The sequence below is a fragment of the Protopterus annectens genome, chromosome 5.part0, assembly GCF_019279795.1.
Source record: "Protopterus annectens isolate FY-2018-M chromosome 5.part0, PAN1.0, whole genome shotgun sequence".
Lineage (NCBI taxonomy): Eukaryota > Metazoa > Chordata > Ceratodontiformes > Protopteridae > Protopterus > Protopterus annectens.
In genome coordinates this window covers 1670868042-1670885430 of record NC_056735.1, presented here as the reverse complement: position 1 = coordinate 1670885430, position 17389 = coordinate 1670868042, and the positions used below count along the sequence as shown (strand labels likewise).

The 17389-nt window shown below is 44.4% G+C and overlaps 1 protein-coding gene across 1 annotated transcript in view; it reads left to right on the top strand.

Moving 5' to 3' along the window:
* PSMG1 (proteasome assembly chaperone 1) overlaps positions 1-17389 on the top strand; it is a 551386-nt gene that overhangs the window by 78933 nt on the left and 455064 nt on the right. The gene's annotated exons all lie outside the window — the stretch shown is intronic.

Sequence of the window (17389 nt, the reverse complement as noted above, 5' to 3'; positions counted from 1 at the left end):
CAGAATGCTCTGACAGCCTTCAAGGACTACATTCTTCCAGGACAACCAATGGTAAAGATGGACAACACCACAGTTATATACATAAACAAGCAGGGGGGCACACATTCTACCCCCTCTGCAGACTAGCCATGGCATTGTGGAACACAGCCTTGAGCTACCAAGTGCACCTACAAGCTCAATTCCTGCCAGGAAAATTGAATACACTGGCAGAAGGACTAAGCAGAAACCTCATGGACCCACATGAGTGGAAACTGGAACCAACCATTGATTTTCAACATGTTGACAAGCGAATGGGGGAGCCCAGACATAGATCTATTTGCCTCCCCCAGAGCTAACATTTGGACAAGTTTTGCACGAGGACTCCCCACAAACAAACCTGGAAAGTGGATGCTCTGTTCTTTAGCTGGAAAAGCCTATCAGTCTACACCTTTCCCCCTCTGCTCTCCAAAGTTCTACTAAAAGTCAAACAGGACAAACCAAGGATGATTTTAATTGCTCCAGACTGGCCGCGTCAACGCAACGTTGGTACCCCCTCCTGCGCAGTGTCGCAAATATCTCCATGGCACCCGCCTCAGACCCCTTTTCCTGCTGTCACAGCAGGAGAACCAAATTCTGCACCCTCAGCTTCCAACATTGAACCTTGCAGCCTGGCTAATCACTTAAATTCACCCTTATCATCCCTCAGCAAACCTGTGATGGATGTCATCTTGGAAGCAAGAAGACCTAGTACTAGAAAATCTTATGCTGACAAATGGAAAAGATTCTGTGCCTGGAACTAATCTTTAGGGATGAGCACAGCAGCACCCAGTTTACCTCAAATTTTGAAATACTTAACTGAGATGCTTCACAAGGGCCTGTCTTTTTCCTCCATTAAAATCCACGCCTCCACTATATCAGCTCACTATAACACAGAACCACCCCTCTTCTCTCATCCTCTGCTCAAGCAGTATTTCAGAGGGTCAAAAAACTTGAGACCACCCAGGAGAGCTCCTACCCCTGCCTGCGACCTTAACTTTGTTTTGGAGAAACCCACTTTACCTCCTTTCGAGCCAGCTGCTAATTTCTTTCTTGGAAAACAGCCTTCCTTTTAGCAATCACTTCAGCTAGAAGGATATCTGAATTACAGGTCCTTGTGGCAGTGGAGCCTTTCATCTTCTTTCATGCGGATAGGGTATCTCTCAAGACCAATCCATCCTATATGGCCAAGGTGGTTTCCAGTGTGGCTCTTAATCAGTCCATTGATTTGCTAACCTTCTTTCCCAATCCACAGAACAAAGGGGAACGGATTCTGCATTGCTTGGATGTGCACAGACAACTGAGATTCTACTTGGACAGGACTAAATCTCGAAGAAAATCTGAACAATTGCTGGTAGCATTTGCTGCAGGGGCAGAGGGGAAGGCTATTTTAAAAACATTTCTAAATGGATAAGCCATTGCGTTCATTTCTGCTATAAGCACCATGGAAAACCTATCCCCCAGGGGATCAGATCTCACTCCACCAGGGCTGCATCTACTTCTGCAGCCTTTCTTAGAGGTGTTCCTACCAGGGGTATCCTAGAAGCTGCTACCTGGAGTTCTGTACATACTTTCACCAAGCATTATCATTTACCAATTTTCTCTAAATCCAGAGCTGGCTTTGCCACTGCTGTCTTGCAGGGCCTTATAGCTGGCCCTAATGCTGTATAAACTCCTCCTCCCAACCATAGCTTTGGGAATCTACCCAAATGTAATGAATACAACAGTGAAACACGACGAACATAGTACATTTGTGTACACTTACCATAAATGTAGATGTTCGAGTGTATTCACTGTTGCAGTCTTGGTTACCCTTCCTCCAGCTCCCTAGTTTTTTCTGGCTATACTTCTTCTTTCCTTTACTATGCTTAAAAGCCTTTTTGGTGCATTTGCTTTTGATTGGAGGTATACCTTTGTGTTTTTTGTGTTTATTTCCTCCCCATTAGGGGGGCACCTGACATCTGGGACAAGAAAAACTGATGTAATGACGTTGGCTGCATGTTTTATACCCCTGACGACCTGACATCATGGAAAAAGGGACAGCAACCGACGCTGGACCCAAGACTTTGTTAATCAGGCCGACTGAGGGCAACCTGCCAGCAGATTACCCAAATGTAATGACTGCAACTGTGAATACACTTGAACATCTACATTTATGGTAAGTGTACACAACTGTACTTTCTCTTTATTCTCAGTATCAGGGCTATTCAACCTGTCCCAGCAGAACAAAGGGACAAGGTTTTTATTCAAGACTTTTTCTGGTACCCAGAAAAGGCAACTCCTGGCGTCCCATCCTGGACCTCTCTATTTTCAACACCTTTCTGGTAGTTCCAAAATTCAAAATGCTAACTCTGCAACAGCTTCTTCCCATGCTAGCCAAGGATTCCTGGCTGGCAACCCTAGACTTAAAGGAAGCTTACCTCCACGTCTCAATAAGAGAATCCTGCAGGAAATACCTACGCTTCAGGGCAGGCTCCATGCACTATCAGTCCTCTGCACTTCCCTTTGGCTTATCTACTGCGCTCAGGGTATTCACAAAGTGTCTAGCTGCAGCCATTGCATTTTTCAGGCAGAGAAATATTCAGATTTACCCATACTAAGACGATTGTCTTATTCAGGCAGAAAGCCAGGACTTGCTATTACAGCACCTGGCATCCGTAAAGAAGCTTCTAACCTCTCTGGGGTACACCATCAATGAAAAGAAATCTCACCTAGTACCCTGCCAACAGATTGTATTCCTGGGAACAAGCTTGAATACAACTTCCCAGATGGCATTCTTCACTCCTGAGAAACAAGTTTATTTGACAACCTTCCTCAAACTATTGGCCACAAAACCCCAGCTATCTGCAAGGAATATACTGCAAGCCCTGGGGTTCATGGCCTCTTGCATTTTACTAATTCCATATGCAAGACTGCATATGAGGAGACTACAATGGTATCTAAAAAGCCTATGGTGTCAACATTCTCAGGACCTGGAAACAATGATTTCTATCATTCTTTGTATGAAGACAGAGTTCCTTTGGTGGGCAGAGGCCTGCTACCACAACAAGGGACGCCCTTTCACTCTACCCCCTGCCGCCCAAACCCTAACAGCAGACGCATCAGACTATGCATGGTGGGCTCACTTGGCAGGTCAGTGCATTCAGGGCAGATGGAACCCAAGACAGATGCACCTGCATATCAATCAAAAAGAAATGTTAGCTGGACAGAATGCTCTGACAGCCTTCAAAGACCGTATTCTTCCAGGACAACTATTGGTAAAGACAGACAACACCACAGTTATGTGGTACATAAACAAGCAGGGGTGAACCCACTCGTACCCTCTCTGCAGACTAGCCATGGCTCTGTGGAACACAACCTTGAGCTACCAAGTACGCCTGCAAGCTCAGTTCCAGCCAGGCAAACTAAATTCGCTGGCAGACTACCTAAGCAGAAATCTCATGGACCCACACAAATGGAAACTAGAACCCAAAATATTCAACCTCTTGAGGAACAAATGGGGGACTCCAGAGATAGACCTGTTTGCCTCCCCTCAAAACTCCCAATTGCACAAATTCTGCACATGAACTCCCCACAGCCAAGCTTGGAAAGTGGGTGCCCTGTCCTTCACCTGGGAAAGCCTCTCAGTTTATGCCTTTCCCCCTCTGCCTCTCCTCTCGAAGGTCCTACTAAAGATCAAACAGGACAAGCCAAGGACAATACTGATTGCACCAGTCTAGCCAAGCCAGCACTGGTACCCTCTCTTGCACAGTATGGCACTGCTACAACCATGGCACCTGCCGCAGACCCCTTCCCTGCTGTCCCAGCAGGCGGGCCAGATTCTGCACCCTCAGCTTCAAACCCTGAACCTTGCAGCCTGGCTAATTCCTTGAGCTCTCCCCTAGTATTCCTCAGTAAGCAGGTACTGGATGTCATTCTGGAGGCAAGGAGGCCTAGTACTAGAAAATCCTATGCTGAAAGGTAGAAAAGATACTGTTCCTGGAGCCTAGCTCAGGGGATGGGCACAGCAGTGCCCAGCTTACCTCATATTCTACAGTACTTAACAGAAATGCTCCACAAGGGTGTATCCTTCTTGTCAATTAAATTTCATGCCTCTGCCATTTCAGCACATTATAATACTGAGCCACCCCTCTTGTCTCACCCCTTGCTAAAGCAATTCCTTAGAGGGGCCATAAATTTAAGACTCCCCAGGAGAGCTTCCACTCCAGCCTGGGACCTTAACCTTCTATTGGAGAAGCTCACTCCCCCCCCCCCCTTAGAACCAGCTGCTACAGCAAAGTTGAAATTCCTTTCTTGGAAAACAGCCTTCCTTCTAGCCATTACATCAGCTAGAAGAGTGTCTGAATTACAGGCCCTCATGGCAGTGGAACCCTTCATTATCTTCCATGCGGACAGGGTTTCCCTCAGGACTAATCCTTCCTTTATGCCCAAGGTGGTATCTTCTGTGGCCCTTCTTAGTCCATTCATTTGCCTACTTTTTTCCCTAATCCACAAAAGAAAGGGGAACACGAATACTGCACTCTCTGGATGTGCACATACTTAGATTCTATTTGGACAGGACTAAGCCTATCAGAAAATCTGAACAGCTGCTAGTTAGCTTTGCTGCAGGGGCAGAGGGGAAGGCTATTTCAAAGCAAACCATTTCCAAATGGATAGCCCATTGCATCCATTTCTGCTACAAGCATCATGGAAACAGTGGATAAGATCAGATTCCACCAGGGCTGCATCTACCTCTGCCACATTTCTCAGAGGGGTCCCTACCAGGGACATCCTAGAAGCTGCTACCTGGAGCTCTGTACATACTTTCACCAAGCATTACCACTTGCCTATCTTTTCTAAATCCAAAGCTGGATTTGCCACTGCAGTCTTGCAGGGATTAATAGCTGGCCCTTTTATTTATTCTTCTTTCGGCTTTTCCCGGTCAGTGGTCGCCACAGCGGAACTCCGATCTGCTAATGATTGGCAGTAGATTTTTACGGTGCTGAGGTGCCAGCCCGATGCCCAACCTTCAACGAAGGCACGCCCATTCACACATGTCTTTCGAATGCCACTTGACCGTAGGGAGGACATGCAGACTCCACACAGAAGGTGCTCCAGCTGAGAATCGAACGGGAGAACTTCTTGCAGTGAGGTGAAAATGCTACTGCTGCACCACCGCGGCTTATGGATTAATAGCTGGCCCTAATGCTCTTTAACTTCCTCCTCCCTTACTTAGCTTTGGGAATCAACCCAAATGTGATGACTGCAACAGTGAAACACAAAGAACATAGTACAGTTGTGTACTCTTATCATAAATGTAGATGTTCGAGTGTATTCACTGTTACAGTCCTGGTTACCCTCCCACCAGCCCCCTGACTTCTCTTGCCTGTACCTATCCTTCCTGTTTGGCATATATTATATCATATGTATTTGCTTTTTGCTGGGGGTGTACCATACCATATAATAGCTTCCTATTGTAGGGCACCTGACATCTGGGGCAAGAAAAACTGATGTAATGGCATCGGCTGCATGTTTTATACACCTGACGACCTGACGTCAAGGAAGAAGCGACAGCATCTGACGCAGAAATCCAAAGACTCTGGTATTCAGGCCAGCTGAGTGCTACCTGCAGGCAGATAACCCAAATGTGACGACTGCAACAGTGAATACACTCTAACATCTACATTTATGGTAAGTGTACACAACTGTACTTTAGCCATGGTGTGTATGTGGCTTTAATACGAATTGACCTGGGGAGGGCCAATTTGTTCAGAATTTCAAGGAAGATGCTGTTGAAATAATCGACTGCAGCATTAAGGGGCAGGTTTTTTACTAGGGACCAGTTACATTTTTTTAGGGTATTGATTATGTCTTGAGGGTTAAAGATGGTGAGCTTGACAGTATTGATGTTTATTCTCAATAGATAGGTTGGGAACATTGTCACTAAGGCTGTCAGGTAAGCAGCCACTAATCTGATAGTTGTGAGGTTTGTTGGTTAGTGTCCAATCCAGTATAGATTGACGGTTAGAGTTTTTATCTGTCCATGTAGGAGCTTGAATGAGTTGTGTGAAGCCATAGAGGTTGATGTGATTGCTAGAGTTATGTAAATTTCAAGTTGTCTGGTCTATATTCAAGTCACCCATAATGATAGTTTCTTGGAATATGGAATTTGATATAGACTGGATGATGTGCTCTGTAGTGGAAATGCTATTTCCGGGTGGGACATAGGTAGCTGTAATGGGTATAAATTTGTTTTGGTTAAGTTGAAGTTTAGTAGGTAGAATTTCTATGTTTTTGAGGTTATAAGGCTTTGTGGTAAAAGTGCGAGACTGCCCTTAAATAAGATGGCTGCCCCTCCACCTCTTTTTACCTTCCTGTTTGCTCTAATAATGTTGTAATGAGGTGGTGTAATTTCTTTGTCAGTAATGTGTGCTTTTAACCAAGTTTCCATTAAAACAGCAATATCGGGATTATAATGGGATAAGGTGGCGTGTAATAATAAATAAGTTTAGATTTAGGATTAGTATTTTGGAGCCTTTCCATAATAGATTGGTTATATCTTGTATTTGAGGGGGTGGTGATGAGGTATTCTGGAGGCCTGGGTTTGAGTGAATGTCTGCTTATAATATGTTTGGTAGCTATATTTACTAGTGTCTGGACGAATACTGATATATGCTTATGAAACTTAAAAGGGGTATTTTTTTGGGTTTGGTTTAATGTGGTGTAGTCTGTATGTGGTGTGATGGATGGAGATATTAAGATATTAAAACTTACTTATTATTAATGACCACTCCTCCAGGCATGTCTAAAGGTCAGTTCCCTGTACTTTCTCCTATTAACCTGGTGAACTTGGGCATCCTGAGGCAATGTAGCAACTGTCTGATGTACACTGACAACCATCTCCTCTTACCTCCCAACACTCGGACTTGCAAGCGATGCACTTATATATCCAAATTGGAAGCCATGCACTCTCCAGCCAAGACTGGAATAGCTGGTCAAGAGGAGAAGGTCAACACTTGCACCACACCACATGGAACACACAGCCCTCCAGAACACACACCAGCAGTACCACACAAACCACAAACTCACTTTCATGGATGCTGTCAATAAAAATCTACCCAAAAAGCAGAGCCCTCCAAGGCAGAAATGCATTGACCACCACAACACAACACTAATCACGAGACACACAAGTCTCCTAAACAGTGTGCCACTCAACCAAAGCCCCTAAGGCAAAACAGCGTGCCCAACACACTAGTCATAGGTGACTTGATAGTGAGACAAACTGATGTCCCACTCACTAGGTTGAATAAGGAGAAATTAAGAGTCAGCTGCTTGTCAGGCACCAGGATTCACCACATAACGCATGCACTCAGGTCCCTCAACAACAGGTACAAATATGACTTTGTTATTGTACATGTGGGTGTGAATGACCTGAGACGTACTTCCCTGGACTACTTGAAAAGAAACATGGAGGAGCTCTCAGATTATGTAGCCCAGGTAGGTATGACCCCAGCCGTGAGCAGCATCCTACCATCACCCAGAATGATACCACAGTACAAGCAGAAAATGATTGATTTCAACAATTGTCTAAGTTTCTGGTGTCATTCTAAGGGGATCCAGTATCTGTCTGCCTGGGATGACATGATTGACAGACCTCGATGCTTTGCCAGAGATGGCCTGCATCTGTCACCCCTGGCCTTCCGGATACTGGCTAAGACTCTTGCCATCCCTATAGTGCCTTTTTTAGGCGGTGTTCCAAAGACTAAATTACCACTGTAACAGCTACAAACAAATGCAGTTTGAGGGTCATGCCACTCAATGCTAGAAGTCTAAATCTCAAAATGCACTCGCTCGAAGCACTTCTTAAAATGGAGAACATCGACATTTGTGCCATAACAGAGACCTGGTTCAAGGCAACAGAAAGCACCCCTGCACTACCAGGCTGTAACTCATTCCACACCTTTCAGCCCCAGAACTTGGAGCAAAACGTCTGAGATACTTCAGGTGCAGCTAACATTGTGTAAGACAGCGATTCAGGTCCTAGCCTGCTATAGGTCCCCAACCATGTCCCAAGACTCACACTTCACGTTCCTAAGCACCCTGGAGAATATTAGGGCCGAACATAACACTCTCATACTGGGCATCTTCAACTACTCCTCCATTAACTGGGAAAACTACTCCTGTACCAATACACTTGTCCAACGGTTCCTGGAATTCATTAATTCCAATGCTCTGGACCAGCTCATTCTTACCCCCACTAGAGGTAACAGCCTTGACCTGGTCATTACTAACATGGGCAACCATTGCTCTACACCAGTAGTCAACTTCTCCCTGGTTAGATCCGAACACAAACTAATCCCCTTGGAAATCCACCCCCCCCCTCCCGCAAAGGTAACCACCATGAAAAACTTTTCCAAAGCTAACTTTGGGCTTCTAAAAATAGAGGTGACTAACTTCACGGCATCCATGCAAATGGAGAATAGTTGCATGACCACCGAATCATACACCAATGCAGTGTATGAACACGTACACAAATGCATGGATCTTGCCATACCCAGTAGAACCAAGATGCTCTCCTCCAAAAAAAGGAAGCCAATTTGGTGGTCCCCTGCCATAAACAAACTCTACAACAGAAGGAGGAAACTGATGTGGAATAAGGTGAAGTCCCAAGACTAGAAAAACTTCCTTATCAGCCTCAACAAAAAGTTGAGATCCTTCATCAAATCCTCTAAAGCTAGTTATGAAAACAGAATTGCAGCAGATAGTAAAGACAACCACAAGGCCTTCTATAGTTATGTAAAAATCTCCATGGCAATACTCAAGTTTGCTCTGAGCTATTGCACAATGATACCTCTTATACTGAGCCAACAGATATTGCCAATATACTAGCTGACAGATTCAGTGCCAACTTTACCCCCCCCCAAAGGACCAGTCACAATACCAAAAGATTGCCAGGTACCCAGTATTACTGCTGCACAGGTTAAAATGTACTGTCCAAGGCCAAGAATACACCTTCTGTGGACCTGACAGTATCCCTGACTGTGTTCTACATGAACTACAGACTGAACTGGCACCTCACCTGTGTGCCCTGTTCAATCACAACCTCACCTCAGGCTTTGTCCCTACCGAATGGCTCACTGCTACAGTCATCCCTCTCCACAATGGGAGAGTGACTACAGACCCTGGGAACTATCGCCCCATTAGCATGACGAGTCTAATGTGCAAAACTATGGAACGCATCATCATGGATCTAATAAACAAGGATATAGGGAATCTCCAAATTCTGGATCCCACACAGTTTGGTTTTGTGAAGGGTAGATCATGCCTGCTCAACTTGGTCGACTTCTTTGAGTCCGTCAACAGAGCTGTGGATAAAGGCAAGGTGGGTCATACAGCCTACCTTGATCTGGCCAAGGCCTTCGATACCATTCCCCACTCAGGAATCCTAGAAAAACTCACTAAGCTAGGTATCAGCCCCTATACCACTAAGTGGGATGCAAACTGGCTCACAGATAGAACCCACAGTGTGAAAGTAGCTGACTCCAAGTTAGACTACCAACCAGTCACGAGTGGAGTCCCAGAGGGTTCGGTCCTGGGTCCTCTCCTATTTGGTATGTACTTCTATGAAGTCCATGCCAACACGAAGGGACTCTGGCTGATAAAGTTCACACACGATTGCTAGTTGTGAGCTATTATTAACTCCCCAAGTTATGTTGACATCCTACAGAAAGGCCTTATTGAGACCAGTGTCTGGTGTCAGAAGCATGCCATCCAGCTCAATGCCAAAAAATGTGTCGTCATCTCCTTTGGGAAAAACCCAGTTCCCATGAATTACTACATTGATGGTAGTTGACTGAACACAGAAGACGTTATAAGAAATCTGGGAACACAGGTTGAATGGTAACCTATCTTTTGACTACCACATTGCCTCTGTGGTCAGAAAGTCCTTCTTTGTGGCACATCTCATTACTAAAGGGTTTTGCTTCTAGGAAGAAAGAGGTCATTGTCTCCCTCTACCCTTCCCTCATTAGACCAATCATTGAGTACAATGCCCCATTTGATATGTACCTCGCTAAACACCTGCAACAACTGGAGAGGCCACAAAACTACCTCACAAAGAGGATCCTAGGCCTTAAACATTTGTCCTGTATGGACAGACTCAAAAAGTCCAGCTATTCTCTGTCTCATATTACCTACATAGAGGCAATCTCTGCTTGACTTACGAAGCCATGTCTGACCAAGCTCTGTTAGAAATGCTACATCTAAAGAAATCCCAATCCCTCAACACCACATACTCTAGAAACCTCAACTTCATTACCACAATCAACAGAATATGCTGGAGGGACAGGTTCATAACCCAGAGACTGCCCATGCTATGGAATAGACTTCCCATACATGTCTAGCAGAGCACCGTACTGGCCCTCTTCAAGAGAAATCTTGATGAGTGGATGGGAAATAGAAAATTCACCCCAGACAGAGGCACTGGGAACTAAGGTCAGGTGGCACGATGCCAGGGTATACCTATGGGCTACGCTTGTAAAGGCTCCAGGGCCATTAGCGTAGTATGTACCTATGAAGATGGAGTAGTCAGGTGTGGAGAAAAGGTAGATGAAGTTTTGTGAAAAGTGTAAGGGGAGACTATTTGTGAATGGTAGTTTAAGTTAGTAGCAGTTGCTACCAGAGCTAGTAATATACAATGTATTGATAGCATTTTGTACTGGTAAAAAGGCTAGGGATTGGTTAAATGTTAATATGTGTGGTAATGGATAGGTGTTGTTAAGGTTAGTGTGGAAATGTGAGCTGTTGTATAATTGGAAATTGTATAGGTGGTGGTTGGTAGGTAAGTGGGAGTGTTAGGTTTAGAATAAATTTGAGCGATTGGGGGACGGGAGGGAATGGGGGCAGAGTAAGGGGGTGGAGTGAAGGCCAATTCAGAATGTCTTCACTTCAGCCACTTGCATCTCTGAAGCTGCTTTGTAATTTGTCTGCAGACTGGGAACTCTGGATTCAGAAATTTGAACTGCATTGCAAGTGGAACTACAGAGAAGCCAGTAAAGGGTCAGTTTGTAATGTTCCTTCATGTTGTAGGCAGAGTAGCTCTGCCTACCTCTCAACTCTCCAGATTTTTGCCTTATGTTTTCACATAAAATTTGTGGATTTCTGACAAATCACTGAGGGTTGAAGTCACTTAATAATGTTGTACATTTGAGTTTCAGACTTCGTATCTTTCAGATAATGCATACTAACACAAATCCTGTTATTTTAGCAACTTTTTTGGTTTTATAACTGCAATATTTAAAATCTGTTCCTATTTTAGGGCCTTTATCCTGGCTTAATCTTAGGCTTTGTCTAGATTTCTAGTGCTAAGAGGTTGAGAGGTATGGTAATGGTTTTAGCTTTAAAGATTAGGAGAAAAACAAATTTATAGTCCTCAAAGGACGATTTCAGATATATTGTGAATAGAGTATCTTTTATATACAAGGTATTTGACTAGAAATAAAGGGGTTCAGGACTATGTAGAGGCATGTAGTTGAAATGTAGGACAACCAACTGTGGTTTTCGCTATCCTTGATAAGAGAGAGAAATGGTTGCGTTATCAAACATAATTTGGCCAGAATGCAAATTAAGGGAAGCAGATTTGGTACTTGATAAATCACTCGTGTAGTGCAAGTAAACATTTCATTTTAGAAGCATGACTGAGGAACTACAAGTGTGCAGAATGAAAATAGCCAAAAGGTAGCATGAAGGCTCATGAGAGCCACTGTAAATGTCACAGAGAGCTTAATTTTGAAAGAGGCAAAGTTACTGTGCATATATCTTGTAGAAAAGCAGTGCTGAAAATGTAGTAAAGACATTAGTACTGTTAACTATATTATGAGTGCTTCACTGAGGATCTTGAAGGAGAGTGCTAGTAACAGTGATTGTCTTGATTGAGTTATTCTGATTTGTTAAAGGAGTACCATAATCATGATTTCCCATGAGGCAATATCTTATACAAGAAGTAAAGTCTCATTAATGCTTAGACACTGTTCTCTTCCTAGGTGCTAATAAAAAAAAAATGGCAAATTAGTCTAGATGAAGTTAGCTCAAAATTGTGCATGTTTGACACCCCATGGTTACATTACAGGTTTGTGAGCTTGTATTTTTAGAGTATTATCATCTCTAAAAGTATGGGTGGCCACGGTGGTGCAGTGGTTAGCATTGCCGCCTCACAGCAAGAGGTTCTCCGGTTCGATCCTTGGCTCAGGTGCCTTCTGTGCGGAGTCTGCATGTCCTCCCTGTGGTCGCGTGGGTTTCCTCCGAGTGCTCCGGATGTTCTTCATTCCACATTGCTGCAGTCCTAACTATTGGGTAGTCCGCTGTCCAGTCGGCCCGAATACCAAAGTATATGGCTGACGTCGGTCAGGGCGCATTAGACTGACGTCAGTACGTCAGGGTACTAATGCGCATGACCGACGTCATATCCTCAGTCTTTTTTGCCGCATGGTCCGATGCAGAAGCAATTTTGCGAGTGCAGGTTGGCGTTCTGAAAGTTTCTGAAGCCAGAGTTTCAGACCGAATCAAAGTTGGCTAAGTACCCGTTGGGGAATATTTTGGTTTTTCTTGCCTCAGTATTTAACCGGATGTCAGAAAAAGTGAATAACTGTATTTCTTGTGGGAAACAGATACCTCATAGGGATTACCATACTTTGTGTATACCTTGTTTAGGGCCTGAGCACGACGTTGTTGGATGCCGCTCTTGTGCTAGATTTAACAAACGCACTATTAAGAGAAGGTTAGACTGTGCCAGGTTAGTGTTTGGGAAGCGTTGTAATTATAAAATGCCGCCGGATGCTCCGACGCCGGCTTCGCTAAAAACGCAAGGACAAAACAGCAAAGCCTAGAGTGGAGGAACCGACAGTCCCAGACGTCGGTTCTTTAGAGGGCTCAGTGGAGCCGGAGGTTTTGCCAGGTGTTTCTTTGGAGTCTCAGGGAGAGACTTTACTGTTACAGGATGTTTCCTCTCAGGAAGTAGGCCAGGCTGAGGGGCTTCTCAGGTGGCTGTTCTTCCCTCACTTCCTAAGGTGGTTAGGGCCTCCATTCTGTTCCCAAGGCTTCCTTAAGGGGCAGGCCAAGTTTTGCTTCAGTGGGGGTTTCTCCTAGTGCTTCAGGGTCTTTGCCTAAGAAACATATGCTTAAAATGGCAGAAGATTTGATTACTATGATAAGGGGTTCTATGCCCCCTCCTGATAAGAGGCCTAGGGTGGAACCTGAACTTGAGAGTTTTGAGCAATGCTCGAGGCTTCTGAGTCTTCGGCTGAAGACTTGCAGGAGTTCCCTACTTATTCTGATTCTGATGTGGATGATTCTACTCCTTCAGCTTCTCCTCCTGAGGATTTTTCATTTTCAGAGACTTTGCATTCCATGAGAGAGCATTTTAAATGGGAAGGCCAAGATTTCTCTGATTCCAGGAAAAGGCTTAGGAGTTCTTGTTTTACCCCAGCATAGGCCTTTAGCTATACCTCCTGTTTTGAATGTGGTGGAAGATGTTTTTGCAGAGGCTTCCCTGAATCCTGATTCTTTGCCTCCTGCCCCAGTTAAACCGGATAGGTATTATAGGGTGCCTGAAGCTCATAAGTATCTTTTAAGAGTCCTAGGGCAGACCCGAAACTGTCTCTCAGGGGCCTAAAGGTGTAAAGGCCTCAGTTGTTAAAAATCCTGTCCCTCCTGATAAAGAGGCAAGGGCTTTGGATAGATGGGGAAAGAAAGTGTATACTTCTTCCACTTTAGCCATGAGGGCGTTGAATTGTCAGTTTCACATGTTAAAATATCAGAATTATCTTCTTTCACAGTTGAAATCTAAGGTGGATGCTCTGGCGGAAGGTATTGACTGTAAAGAGTTGCAGGATTTAGTTCATGTGTCTGAACAGGTGGGTAAACATTCCTTGCAATGTGGTTTTGATGCTGTGCAGGCCTCCTCCAGGGTGGCTGCCACTGGTTCTGTTCTTCGAGGCACGCCTGGATGAGAGATCAGAACTTAGCTGAGCATGTTAAGACAAGGATTTTGGATGCTCCTTTGCAGTCTGATGTGTTGTTTGGTTCGCCTGTGGAAGCAGTTTTGAAGAAAATGGAGGACAAGGCTAAATCTATGCAAACTGTTAAAGATTTTTACAGGTGCAGCCTCAAGTTTAGTAGAAATTGGCCTGCTAAGGGTTGGACTTTTCCTGCTTATGATTCCCAGTCTAGGGGTAGGTCTAGACGTGGTAGGGGCAGAGCTCAGGGTTCTTTTAGGCCTAGGACAGGGAGTTCCCCTGCTCAGAATTCTGGGGAGGGCAGGGGTCAGTCCTTTCGTAAGCAGACCCAATGACCTGCCTTTTCAGCTGCCAGTACCTTCTCGCCTGGCGGCACCTCTAGGAGGAAGACTGTCTCTTTTCAAAGAAAATTGGGATTTAATTACCCAAGACAAATGGGTTCTGGATATCATTCACCACGGTTACAGGTTTTATTTCCATACCTTGCCTCCTTTCAAAGGCATGCCAGACATTCCTCCTCTACAAAGACAAGAGGCTCACAAGCAAATTTCTCAGTTACTCCAAATAGGGGCCATTCAGCCGGTTCCTGTGCCAGAAAGGGGCCTAGGATTTTATTCTCGCCTGTTCCTAGTACCAAAGAAGGGGAACACGTGGAGACCAATTTTGGATTTATCTATCCTCAACACTTATCTGGACATTCCCAAGTTCAAAATGTTGACGTTACAACAGCTTTTACCTCTGCTGGGCAAGGATCACTGGATGGTAACTTTAGATCTCAAGGAAGCTTACCTTCATGTGCCTATAAGACTAAGTTGCAGAAAGTATCTGCGTTGAGCTGGAAATTCTCATTATCAGTTCTCTGCATTGCCCTTTGGCTTATCTACTGCCCAGAGTATTCACAAAGGTTCTGGCTCCAGTGATAGCTTACTTCAGGCTAAAAGGAATTCAAATCTATCCTTACTTGGACGATTGCCTGATTCTGGCTCAAGAAAAGGAAGACCTTCTACAGCATTTGGAATATGTCATAGCAGTGCTAAGATGCCTAGGGTATTCTGTGAACGAAATAAAGTCCAGTCTAGTACCCTCTCAAGACATGTGCTTTCTGGGTGTGAGACTGAATACAGCAGCCCAGATGGCCTTTTTAACCCCGGACAAACAAAAGAATCTTTCCAGTTACTTCCGTCAACTATCTCTTCAGTCCGGGCTGACTGCAAGGACAGTCCTTCAAGCCTTAGGGTTCATGGCATCTTGTATTCTGGTGCTTCCCAATGCCAAACTGCATATGAGGAAGCTACAATGGTATCTCAAAAATGTATGGACACAGCACTGCCAGGATTTGGACACTGTCATTCAAATAATACCTTGCATTCAAAAGGAATTTTTGTGGTGGGCTCAGGAATGTCACCTAAACAAGGGACTCTCTGTGACCCGGCCAGAGGCGAGTCAAATTCTAACGACAGATGCCTCAGACATTGCTTGGGGAGCTCATCTAAATGGAAAGTGGATACAAGACAAGTGGCCTGCCAGACTACAGCATCTGCATATCAACATGAAGGAGATGTTAGCAGTCCAGTTTGCATTAATGGCTTTCAAGGAGTTACTTCTTCCAGGGCAGGTGTTGATTCTAACAGACAACACAACTGTCATGTGGTACATCAACAAACAAGGGGGAACACATTCTTACCCATTGTGCAGGCAAGCAATGATTTTATGGGAGACTGCGCTACGCTTGCAACTAACTCTTCAGGCAAGGTTTCTGCCAGGAGCACAGAACTCCTTAGCAGATGTGTTAAGCAGACAAATCATGGATCCCCACGAGTGGAAACTGGATCTTCATGTATTTCAAAAGTTGACAGTGTCCTGGGGAACTCCAGACATAGATCTGTTCACTTCTCCACTAAACCACCAGCTGCCAAAGTTTTGCACAAAGAGGTTTCATCACATAGCTTGGAAAGTGGATGCTCTTTCTTTCAGTTGGAAAAATCTTCATGTGTATGCGTTTCCACCTCTGCCTCTTCTTCCAAAGGTGCTTCTAAAGGTCAGACAAGACAAGCCAAGGATGATTTTAATAGCTCCAGATTGGCCTCGGCAGCACTGGTACCCATTACTGAGGAGTCTGGTAAAGAAGCCTCCATGGCCTTTACCTTTGATTCCACATCTGTTGTCTCAGAAGGACGGTCGTCTGCTCAATGTCAAGCTTCACTCTCTTCATCTAACAGCCTGGCATATTCTGTTTTGAAGGACAGCAGGTCTCAACTTCCTCAACAAGTTTTAAATGTGATTATGGAAGCCAGAAGACCTAGTACAAGGAAAGTGTACGCAGAAAAATGGAAGAGATTTTTATTTTGGACTGCAGCAAAGAATTTGGAGATTTCAGAGCCTAATTTGAGTGTGGCTCTTCAATATCTCACTGAGTTATTGGACAAAGGTTTGTCTTTCTCTTCCATTAAGATTCATGCTGCAGCAATTTCAGCTCACTATGATTGTGACCCACCATTGTTTTCACATCCTTTGTTCAAGCAGTTTCTTAGAGGGGCAAAGAATATAAGACCCCCACGTAGAGCTCCTACTCCTGCTTGGGATCTCAATTTTGTGTTGGAGAAACTTACTCTACAACCTTTTGAGCCTGCAGCTACTGCTGAACTGAAATACTTGTCATGGAAGACTGCTTTTTTGTTGGCCATTACTTTTGCAAGAAGGGTTTCTGAGTTACAGGCCCTTATGGCGGTTGAGCCTTTTTTGATTTTTCATAAGGATAGGGTATCATTACGTACTAATCCTTCCTTTATGCCTAAAGTGGTTTCTAGTGTGGCTTTAAACCAAACTATTCATTTACCTACGTTTTATGCAGATCCCCAAAATAAAGGGGAAAAGATTTTGCACACTTTAGATGTACACAGGCAATTGCGTTATTATTTGAGCAGGACTAAGAATTTTAGGCAGTCTCAGCAGTTGTTGGTTTCTTTTGCTTTGAGTTCTCAGGGCAAGCCTGTGTCAAAACAAACTATTTCTAGGTGGATTGGGTTTTGCATTGCATTTTGTTATTTCCATCATGGCAAGGAGATTCCAGCTGGGATTAGGCCTCATTCCACTAGGGCTACTGCCACTTCAACAGCTTTTTTAAGGGGGGTGGCAACTAAGGATATTTTGGAGGCAGCTACTTGGAGTTCAGTGCATACTTTCTCTAAGCATTACCACCTTCCTCTCTACTCTAAGTCTAGGGCTGGTTTTGCCACAGCTATTTTGCAAGGCATGTTATCAGCTCCTGCTTCCTTATGATTTGCCAGCCTCCCTTACCTCTGCTTTGGGATTCTACCCAATAGTTAGGACTGCAGCAATGTGGAATGAAGAACATAGTACAGTTTTGTACCTACCATAAATGT